Genomic DNA, 12,297 nt, shown 5'->3' on the forward strand with positions numbered 1-12,297 from the left:
AAAATAACCTAAAGAAAATTGATCTGGAAAACTGTTGCATCAACCATGGATTGTCCAGTGTTGATAGGACTGTTACATCCTCCCAAGGTTCTAGTAGTATTGTTAATACAGATCCTTATTTTTTGTGACTACTGGAGGCTTGTTGACTGTGGAAAACGTTACACCATAGTTCATTGTGTTGGGAGTTCTTGATACCATTTTTGCCTCACTTCACTGTCCATACACTCTTAAGTATATTTTTCTCTTCCTGAACCCAGCCATGATGACAATGATTATCCTTCAAATCTTTTAGTATATATTATAATACAGGTTTGTTCTTTACTTAATCTCTCCTTTTTTATTATTTCCATTTTTTACTACATGTCTCTCATATTGTGGAGTGTTTAATTTTTCCTTCTTCTCCAGATATACGTGTCCATATTGTTATGTTTCTGGATTAGCTTTATTCACTCTCTCAAATGCTTACTCATCTTCAACTCCAGGATTTCTTCACCAAGGCTTGAAGCTATTCCTCTTTTCTTTTCTTAGATTCTCAAGCCCTGGAGTCCATTCTACCTGGTTGGGGGCTCACCACCTGTATCCAGTAATATTCTTCACACAAGGCTTTTGCCCACTCCCATGCCAGACGGGCCAGACTTTCCCTTTGGGTTGCTTACCTGATTTCATATTCTGTTTGCTTTTCCTCCATGTCAGTTTAGCAGCATAAATGGTGTATCTACTATCGGTGATCTTCTTGTCATGGTTTTCCTCCATCCCATCTTACTCTCAAGCACCAGACTTCTTTTCATACCTGATTTTTAACATGGGGCTTTTGTTATCTTTTGTTACTTGTTATTACATGGTCTCATCAGCCACTTTCTATTTTACCACATTTTGCCTTGTTTTCACTGCTCCCTATAGGGTGATCCATATACTTTCATTTCTCTTACCTTCACCACCCCTGTGTACCCTCTGCAATTTGAACTTAAAAGTCATCATGTCCTTATATTTCTTTCTGTTCCTTATATCATTTCTTTTTAAAAACCTTTCCCTTGCTCCATTAAGATTTATTCACTTAGTGTTTTTTGCATATTATATCACAAGACCTAAGTGATCATCTGCTCAGAACAGTCTTTTCTATCCAAAAATTGGCTGCACATGAAGACAATTTTCCCTTCACTCCCATTTCTTACCTTTCTTATTGATCCAATATGAAGTGCCCCTTATGTCCTGTCCAAGTGTTTTAATGTTATATAGCTCACATTTGTTTATTCATTAGAATTCTACTATTTCTTGTTAAATCTCTGCAATTATTCTTACAAGTTGTATTATTCTGCCTTTATTCTTCTCCTGTCTCTCTTTGATTGTCATCTATTCAAAATCTCCTCCCAACAATTCTTTCACCCTATTTTGTCTCTGGCTGCCCAATTCCATCATGCATTAGAAGATATAGTTCATCCCTTACATTTACTTTATATTATCTTTATCATATGGCCTGCTCTACCAATTACCATCTGTCTCCTGTTGCCATCTCTATGTGTCAGTATGTTTTCTTTTTGTACTTTTCTTTTTTACAGGGGCCTTTCTAGCATATACAGATCCTGCTCAATGGTGAGTATATTGCCTGACAAGGTATACTTATTCTAAAACCTGCACTATATGACCATTTAGGTGAATAACACCTGTTACACATCGTAACTTATCTCAAATGAGTCATTGATTTTTTTATGTCACCTATTACAATTTGTACTATGAAGTAATTCTAGATTTCTCAGCAAATGCATTTCAGACAAAAGAAAAGAAAAAAAGACTGGATATAACATAAAGTACAAATCTTTATTTATACTCATAAATAATCAAAATAATGTGTATATTGGATAAAGGACAGAGCCTTTACAAAATAACTTACTCTCTTAACAACTGGTTAAAAAGTTTATTAAGAGCTAGTTAATGCTACAGGTTAAACTTTAACAAAATATTACTAGTTATAGAAAGAAGTTAAACCCTGTACACCAGACTGAGAGTTTTAGAAAGCAAACTCACTAATGTATCATTATATTATATTCCAAATTCTGTAATGCTATTTTCGAAAGATAAGATACACTCGTCAAACATGCTACTGTTGATCAATCATTTTAAAACATAAGAAAGGTTATTACCTCAAGGCATCACCTGACCTATCAATGGAGAACACAACTGTCAACATTTTCACACAGCACTGCAAACACTTTCAACATAGGCAGACCAGGTACCTAGTCAAGAGAATGACAAAGTACTACAGGGTGTTTGGAAAGTCACTGTGCAGTTTTGTAATCATATTTTATTCAGTCTGTTTCAAGCCAGCAACTGATAGCAGTGTTTAGAAACAAAATAAGAAGGATCCAGGCTTGTGTTGATGCCAAATGGGGTCACTTTCAACATTGTTTATAATTGTCATTCATATTTACCTCCTGTATTCTATATTGAAACATATCTGTTAATAAATATATAAGTGCACAGTGACCTTCCGAACACCCTGTATATTAAAATGAAAAGATAGAAAACATATAGTATACTTGTATACCACACTTGCCAAGGTACTTCAGGCTTGTCCTGAAGTCATCATTAATCTTAACTTTAAAATCCAATAAATATGTATAAGTGGACTGGCCAAGGAATATGGTAAATTTCTGTTTCTCCTTTAAACAGTGACAACCTTCTAACAAAGGTATGTACATAATTGAAATCACAATGGAAAAGAAAACGAAAAAGTGCCACAGTATTATTTCATATTGAAGGAAAATAATTTTAACACTGATAAATGGTTGTTTGATAAATTAGAAAAAGTAAAAAATAAACTCTTAATACAATGGAGTTAAACACATAAAATAGAAAAATAAACTTGTTATTAACATGAAAAGTACAAAACAAAAAATAAATCTTTCAAAATCAATTTTGAATACCAATCAAATATACTCTTGAAAAGTTACTCTAAAAACAAAATGAAGCATATCTTTATCGGTGATTAATAGTCCCCCTCCCCTAATGGCACAGTGGTTCCTCTGTGGACTTACAATGCTAGAAACTGTTTTGTGTTTTGATATTTGTGGTGGGAAGAGCACAGATAACATGTTGTATAGCTTTGTACATAGCTACAAACAAACAATTTGTAACAATTAATCATCACAGAGCATTATTCCCCATCACAAAAATAACTTTCAATGCTACATTTACAATGGAAGAAAGAAGAATAAAACAACCTTTCTTATTCAGTACTGACTTACTTCATAGTGTCGCCCTCAATAAGCAAACTTTTTCTTTGTGCATGCCACAAGCCTCCTTGCACGCTCCTCTTGTTTGTATTCCAATGTGTGTCTCGTACAAATTATGATGCATCATTCTTTAACAAATAGTAGCATGTCACACTCACGTGACACAACTTCCCCTATGCTTCTCGTTTCACAGTATTTGAATTTTGACATGCCTTTTTATGTATTTATTGCTGTGTGTTTGACTTTGTCTTCCTTATTAAGTGGTTCATTGTAAACTTGATTTAATTTGTTCAAACAGGTTTTTCATATTTTTCAGTTCATTCATGCTCCTTTATTTCTGTATTCGAGGTTTGTAAAAGTTTCCCATGCAGTGCATTCCAGTGTACATCTTACCAATTTAAGGGTCACAACAACAACTAGAATTTTTCAGGGACCACAGGTGCGGGTGACCTAACGATGGATTTGTCTGCTGCGGTGCAGCAGGGGGTCAAATATTACAGCTTCCAAATTTTCTTCCCCGATTCCTACTGAAACTGCCGAGTCTTTGTTGGCTGGTGAGGATTTATTCGTCTTCTTCCACCTCTCTGGAGATTTTCCAGGGCCTAATTCATTCTTCTAGGAATTTTTACCTCAGGTGCTGTTTTATTCCTGTTATATATTTCTTTTTCACCTTATCTACCATTTCACGTGTACTATTTTCCTACCTTTGGTTTCCACTCTCACCTGATATTGGGCTTATTGTTGTTGTGTTAATCTTGCATTTCCAAGTGAAGATTAGTTTTTGTGTCCTCTGACAATTTCTGATCAGTTTGGCCTTTCTAACCATTGGACAGACTATATGTTTTTTATTCAGCAACTGTAGTTTTTTTTACCTCCTTGGGGGCAGTTCCCAAACCTGCTCTTAGTCTTACCCACACAATTCTCTGGTATTTTTATTTCTCACATTGGCTCTCAGAAGATCCCTACAGATATCCTGAGGAATTTTTGCCCATACCCTTCACTTTCTTTTCTCCAGTTTCTCTTGTATTTTGTCCTCTACTCTGGCCTTACATATGTGATTTATTTGTTGTTAGGACTTTCTAGTTTTGGATTCAGTTTTTTTTTTAAGTCATTTTTACCCTCCATATATCTCAGGATCTTATGTCATTCTCCTTTTCTAAGGCTTCATGTATTTCTTTCAGCCCTTGACAATATGGTCAGTCTGAAGGTGCTCTACCCTCCCAACTTTTGTTGCCCTTTTGTCTCTGTTGGACTCTAATTTGCCACCTACTCCTCTCCCAACCCTTCCCTGTTCCTTCAATCACTGGTATTTCTTTTTGTCAGTTTCCTTGATGGAGTCCCACCCATCACCACTGGCATTGGTGACTATCCTGAGAGTTTGAGCCCATTGGTGATGGGTGGCACTCCTCTCCCAACCCTTCCCTGTTCCTTCAATCACTGATGTTTCTTTTTGTCAGTTTTCTTGATGGAGTGCCACCCATCACCACTGGCACTGGTGACTGTCATGAGAGTTTGAGCCCAGTTAATGCTCGACTATTGGTGTTTCTTCCTTGATGACTTCCCTTCATTAATGATCAATGGGTTCTAACAGTTATCTTGGAACATTTCATTTTGTGGTCCCTTCCTCATCCTATCTTTCATTCCCCAATTCCTTTTCTTCTTATTGAGATCCCTTAACATGCCTGCATCAAACATAGGTGGTTTAGAATTTACTTTGCATCAAGCTATTGGTAGATTTACCTGATCTCAAGAATAGTTTGAAAATATGCATAAAGTCCTTTGCACGTGAAGTGGAAACCCTTCATCAATAAGTCTTGTTTATAGATCATTGTTTTCCAACTGCTAGTCTGCAGACAAAAGATTTTTTATCAAATTATAGCTACTGAAGTATATTATTTTATAGTATAATATTAAAGTACTAGAAAATATTTTGGTTATTTGGAATTAAGCATAAAGCTACACAAAGGGCTGTCTGTGTTCTGCCCACTACAGATATTGAAACCAGCTTTTTAGCAGTGTGAGTTTATAGACATACCATTGTGCCACTGGGGGGCACTAAAAAAGATAATATTGTAAGAATTAATAAATATAAAAAGTGAAAAAAGATAAAAATACTAAGACAAGCAAAATAATAGTGATCATTCATAGTGACATTTATGACCTAAAAGGCATTTTCAGATGAAACAATTTTGTTTGTGCATTACAATGCTGATAATAATAAAATAAAACTGTATACATTAAAACCTTTCTTAAATAGTTCATATTGACTTCTTATATTCCCACTCAGGGGTGTTTCTAAAGTATTTGGCACCCAGGGCAAATCCTTCCTTTGGCACCACCCACCATAAATAATTTAAACACAGAGAAAAATGTGTTATGTTTGGAAGTAGATTTTTAAACAGTACATGACTGCCTTAAGCAAATTGGAAATAAGAAAAATGCAGATCATTAAATATTCAGTAAACAAGTAACACTGCATTTTATTTTATACAAAAAATACGACAAATCCAGCCTCTTCTCCAAAGGTAAAAGGAGAGGATCCACAGTTTCTGTTTTTGAGCTTTAATTTTTACAAACTGTTTAATTACCTCATCTAAATTTATCTTTTTTTGTATATTCGTGTTCAATTTAAAGTAAAGCCTCATTTGTCAATCTTGTATGACTCATAGTCGAGTGAAAGAAATTTTTTATAAATTTCAATTTAAAAAAAATACTTTCACAGGAAGCAATAGACACAGAAACAGTCAAAATCCTTGCTCTCTCTAAGTTGAATCCTCTTGTGAAGATGCTTCTTCTGTTTGCTCTTCATATTTACCAGGCTGAATATCTTCAGGACTTTCTCCTGTTGCAAATGATGTTAAAGGTGTCACATAGTTCAAAATTAATCCAGATATTACCTGAGCCACCTTTTCTCTTACCTTCTTCATTTTTCGTCATTGCTATCCACTATGTTGATTTTGCTTCATATGGATGTTTTCTGAAAAATCAAAAGGTATACAGCATGAACTATTATGGCTTGCAATATATTAATTGAACAAATTGTCTGTGATTATTATCCTTAATATCATTATTTGTTTAGGGGGATTAAGTTCAGACACAACTCATATAAAAAGCATAAAACTTTGAGCATTACTTGCAAATAACTAGACCACTGATAAAATGAAAATTAACAGCATATCCATCAAATAAAGAAGCAAAAAAATTCCTATTACAACAGCAAAGCTTCAAACCAGATACCCATTGAGTTATCAGATTATCAACCCAGACAAGCAGAAACAATTAATTATCATTATCAATGCCATTGCATTAACACTAATTGAATATATATGGTATAACACCAGCTGTTATAATTGATATCATTATTTATTAAGCAGTAACCATTAATAACATATTAAATATACAATGTTACTACACTGGACATAGTAAAATTACTGAAACTAAGATGACTTGACTAACCCAATAAGTATTAATACTAATTCAGTTTAGAGTAGTACTGTAGTTGTTAATGTAAATCTGAAATCATGTTTACTGTATTAAACATAAACACGTCTCCTTGCAGTCACATCACCATGGTTTCATTAAAAAATCATGTAATCTGTGATGATAAGAAAACCCACTTGTGGAGAAAATTATATACGTAAATCGTATAAATTGTTTATCTCTGTTTTTACACTACAAATTGTGAAACCCACTTTAGCTATCACCCACTGTGGCTAAACTGACAATCATACAGCAGTCTAATTTCACTCTTTTCATATTTGCTTTCATTAATTTACCGTAACTTCTTACTTGCTGTCAGAACTTATATTAAAATTCTCTGACAATGTTAATATAAAAGTATTTTATTTATACTTCCTGATAGTATAAATAGATAGTTTTGTTATTGGGCTTATAATTCTTCTACAATAGGTGTGTGACCTGTTCGCGACAAATGAACAGCACACACTGTGCTTGTTTTCAGAATAATATATATATTTGGAACAGTATATGGAAATATTATGAGCACTATATATATATTTCTCTCCTTGTTGAAAACTTTCATTTGGACCTGTTCAATTAATTTAGAAATTCAGTTGACAAGTCGAACTATCTTATCGAATACTATCACGTTACTATTCTCTTTATAATTTACTTACAATATTGCCGCGAGTTACAGTCTTCTTTCTTCAAAATAACCCGTTTCATTTATGAAATTCGTTAAGACTGACCCAATTACTTTACAATCATACTTTCACGTAATACCGTTTTTATTCGTTTATAAGACGATTCGCTTATAAGACGGGTCCCAACTTCACCTGAGAGATTGTCGATATTCTGTTTAGACTCGTTTATAAGACGAAGGAAGGAAAGCAGGTAACGAGAGAAAAGTGAAAAAAATGGAAATTAATAGAAACCTAATTTTGGGTTTCGTATACGATATTTCGATTTCAGATTAGAAGGAGAAAAATAGAAGAGATAGAAAAGTGAAAATAAATGAATAAATCCAAACTCGTTGTTCAAGCGTTTAATGGAATTTCATCAACTATTTTATTTACTGTATGATAAATATTCATATTTAAAATACATAACAAAGAACAATCTAACGCACAAAACTTATCACAACATATTTCAGTATCAAAGTACGTTTATGCTAACTTTTAAACCACATTTCTTCAAAGTATTAAAAGAGTTTACGCTGACTCTTTCTTAAGTCGATCACGAACTTGTGAAAGTTCATCACCTTGTCTTCTACATCTTTGGGCAGCTTCTGAGCAATGTGCGTGCGCTGTCGGAGGCATAGACCATGCCGATTCATAAAGCACGTGCACCATCCGTTCGACGCCTTAAAGTCAGCATGCCCCAGCTCCTTGGCAATCTGCAACGCTCGGACTCGGATGGATGGTCGGGTGACGACGTAACCATTGCCCCGAAGATCCAAAACCCATTCTTTAAGTTTACTCTCCATGTCTTCGTAAGGTGCCAGCACGGGACGCATTTTCTTCAAAGTCTTGGAGGAAGCGTTTCGTAGTTTTTCTTCCTTCATTCTCCAATCCCGGACCGTTTTCTCAGTTACGCCGAACTCCCGCTCTGCTGCACAGTTGGAACTTCCCTTAGCAAACTCAACGACTTTCAGCTTAAATGATACATCATATGAGTTTCTCTTTCTCTTCTGTGACATGATAGTAACGGTAAATTTTTGCTGTTTATTGAATACCAGTAGGTGTTGACAACAAGGTACTTACCAACAGCAAGCTAGTACCGAGAAGCAGCCAAGGTAGCAGCCAAGTGTTCGGGAAGAAACCGACAAGATGCTAAAAGATGTGTCTTTATTGATTCTTCTTCGTTAGCACTGTGGATGCATTGTGCTTACCGGTATAGACCTCGCCTATAAGACGGGCCCCCCAATTTGAACCCGAAATCTCGAGGAAAAATCCCCGTCTTATAAGCGAGTAAACACGGTAGATTATTCTTATCTCCTTTTTTATTATTAGCCTTACCGTAACATATTATTCATTAGGCCTATCATTTCTACATTTATATGCAAAAAACGGCTCGTTTGGGTTAAGAAACTATTTTACATAGAAGAGCGAACAACGTTTCTACCTTCTTCGGTCATCGTCAGGTTCACAAAGAAAGAGGTAACTGACCGGAAGCTGACCACATGTTTGAAAGGGGTTGTGTAACTGAGTATCTGAATGTAGAGAGCGGTATTAGATGTTCGAATATATAATTTTATTTATATTATTATATTAATATAGGTATAAAGGCGTTCCTTTATATTGGTTTATTTTGGGTTTAACTTGTTGTATAAGTAAGGCTTCTTTAATTTTGCGTTTGTTTATGTTTATTTCTTTATTTAGTATTTGAGTGTTTTCTATGGTTATGTTGTGTTTATTTTAGTTGCAGTGTTCGAAAACGTGTGAAGGTGACTTTTTATGTTCTTTGAACCTGGTTTCCATTTTTCTACTTGTTTCTCCAATATAGAAGTCGTGGCAGTTATCACATTGTATTTTATAAATAATGTTGGTGTGGTGTTTGTCAGTGTAGTTTTTACATAGTATAGACCTCAGATTTGTGCCTGGTTTTTGAATAAATTTGGTGTTAACTGGAATGTCATATTTTGTTACTAGTTTTTGCTAAATGTTGGTTATTTTTCTGCTGATGTCAGGAATATATGGTATGCAGCAGTATATGGTTTCATGATTTTTTGATTCGTGAGATATATTTACTTTAGTTGGCTGATTTTGCTTTCTGTCTAGGTGTGTGCGTATAATGTTTTCTACGGTTTGTGGAGGAAACTTATTGATGTTGATGAAGTATTGTTTTATTTTGTCTAATTCATCGTTAATTTTATCTGGTGAGCATAGTTTTATGGCTGTGTTTATTTGGTTTCTTAGTATGTTGAGTTTTTGTTTTGTTTCATGTGCAGAGCCCCAAGGAATGTATAGTCCAGTATGGATGATTTTTCGGTAGATTTCTGTTTCAAATTGTGTATCGGTTCTTGTAATTTTGAGGTTAAGAAATGATATTTGATTGCTTTCTTCTTGTTCACATGTGAAGTTAATGTTGGGATGTATAGAGTTAATGTGATTGAAAAAAGTTAAGTGTGTATTCTGTAGATGTGAATCCCGCAATCGTGTCGTCTACATATCTGTACCAGTATAGTGGTGGATGTAATGCTGTGTTAACTGCTTGTCTTTCAACTTGTGTCATAAAAATATTGGCTAGAACTGGTGACGCTGGGTTGCCCATGCTTTGGCCATTTGTTTGTATATAGTTTTGGTTGTTGAACATGAAGGTTGTCTTCATCGTGGTGAATTATATGAGGGTTGCTAATTGGTTGCTGTGAATGTCTATAGATGGGCTAGGGTCTCGGATATAGAGTTCTAAGACTATCTTGCAGGCTTCAGCGGTTGGAACTTCTGTAAAGAGGGATATAACATCGAAACTGGCCATTAAGGCTTTATGATTAAGTTGATTAAGATTAGACTTGAAATTAAAAGAGTCTTTGATGAATGAACTGGCTGATGTTACATATTTGGAGAATGCCCATGCTATGTATTTACCAAGATTGTAATTAAACGATTCATATGTAGACATTATCGGTCGTAATGGACAATCTGGTTTATGAGGTTTGGGGATGCCGTATATTTGCGGTGTGCGTGAGTCGGTTTTACGTAGGTAGGAATAAAGTGTTTGTGAAATTGTGTTGGCTTTTTTCATTTGTAGTAGTAATTTGTTCAGTTGCGTCTCGTGTGTCTTTGTTGGATTTGTGTGTATTGGTTTAAATTTGTTCGTGTCCGATAGGATGTTATTCAACCCAAACGAGCCGTTTTTGCATATAAATTTCTCAACAAGTGGGGGCCTGGCATGGCGAAGCGCGTAAGGCGTGCGACTCATAATCCGAGGGTCGCGGGTTCGCGCCCGCGTTGCGCTAAACATGCTCGCCCTCCCAGCCGTAGTATAATGTGTATAATGTGACGGTCAATCCCACTTTTCGTTGGTAAAAGAGTAGCCCAAGAGTTGGCGGTGGGTGGTGATGACTAGCTGCCTTCCCTCTAGTCTTACACTACTAAATTAGGGACGGCTAGCACAGATAGCCCTCGAGTAGCTTTGTGCGAAATTCCAAAACAAACAAACAAACAAACTCAACAAGTGGGTTTCTCGACATCACTGATTATCATTTCTACAGTAGTTAACTTCACACCATACTTTTCCTTGCCCCATAACTTTATTTATTTGTTGTTATTGACTGTCTGCTACTTTCGCTCATCTCACATTATTTTATGTTTATGATATTATTGTATGCCCGCCTTCTTGAAATTTCTGTTTTCAACGTCAATCTATTGAATGCAATGTTTGATAGTTACAGCATCACAATAGAACGTTCAATCACAAAAAATTTAATCAATTAAATCCAAACTAAACAGACGTTTATATCATAATATTAACCCCTCTTCAAGATGAATATTTATATATTTTTTTACTATTACAAAGAATGTTCTTAGTTCATACACAAAGTGTATTCATACAGACAGACTGCTCCAGCACTTCCAGTTCTGTGACAACTTTAACGTGAAACCTATACTTCTGAAGGTATAATTTGTGATGACGGGAAAACCACTTAAAGAAAAATGTATTCTAAATACGGCTAGTATGGGTATTAAAACTTTTATTAAATTAAAGTAGAGAACAATGTTTCGGCCTTCTTAGGTAATCTTCAGGTTAACATACTCGCCCTTTCAGCCATGGCAGCATTAAGTGACGCTAAAAAGAGAACGCCAAGAGTTGGTGATGAGAGAAGATGACTGACTACTCGTGCATCGTCTAATCTTATACCGCTAAGTTAGGGACAGCTAGCGCATATATGCCTCGTGTAGCTTTGCGCGAAACTAAAAAAACAAACAAACCTTCCTTTATATTTAGTTTTGGAACTTCCGAATGGCAAATATAATGGCCAGACACTTTCATTCAATTACAGAGTAGTGTTCTCACTACTTAACAACTTTTTTACTTATGTATGTTACTGGAAACAGTCCATTTTCATGTTCTTGTAAGAGTACTACCCCAATGCCAATGTTCGAAGCATCAACCTGAACAATGAATGGTTTGTTGAAGTCTGGAATACCACCTAGTGTGGTTGTTCCCACTTCACTTTGTTAGGCTAGCTTCTTTTCTTCAGGTTAGTCAAGGGTACAGTAATTTCAGTATAATTTGAGATTAATTTGCTGTTATATCCTGCTAACCCCAGGAAGGATCTCAGTTGCTGCTTGGTTACTGGAGCTGGTGTACCTTGTATAATAATTATCATTTCCTTTTGTCATTGCTATCTGTCGGTCTCCCACTTCATGTCCAAGAAATTATAGCATAAAATATTCAATGTAGCACTCGAATAGTCAGTCTGATGGGAAGGTCTGGTGCCCTTATTCGCTGGAACAGCTCTCCAAGTCTCTTTAGATGGTCTTTCAGTTTTGTAGTATGTGTGTATCAAAATGTCCTACACCTAATGCTGGATGTTATTGATGTTGCACAGTATCCTCCTGTAGTTGAATGTTGTTGATGAAAATGATCAATCCAAATGCCATCC

This window comes from Tachypleus tridentatus, chromosome 6 (assembly GCF_004210375.1).
Source record: "Tachypleus tridentatus isolate NWPU-2018 chromosome 6, ASM421037v1, whole genome shotgun sequence".
NCBI lineage: Eukaryota > Metazoa > Arthropoda > Merostomata > Xiphosura > Limulidae > Tachypleus > Tachypleus tridentatus.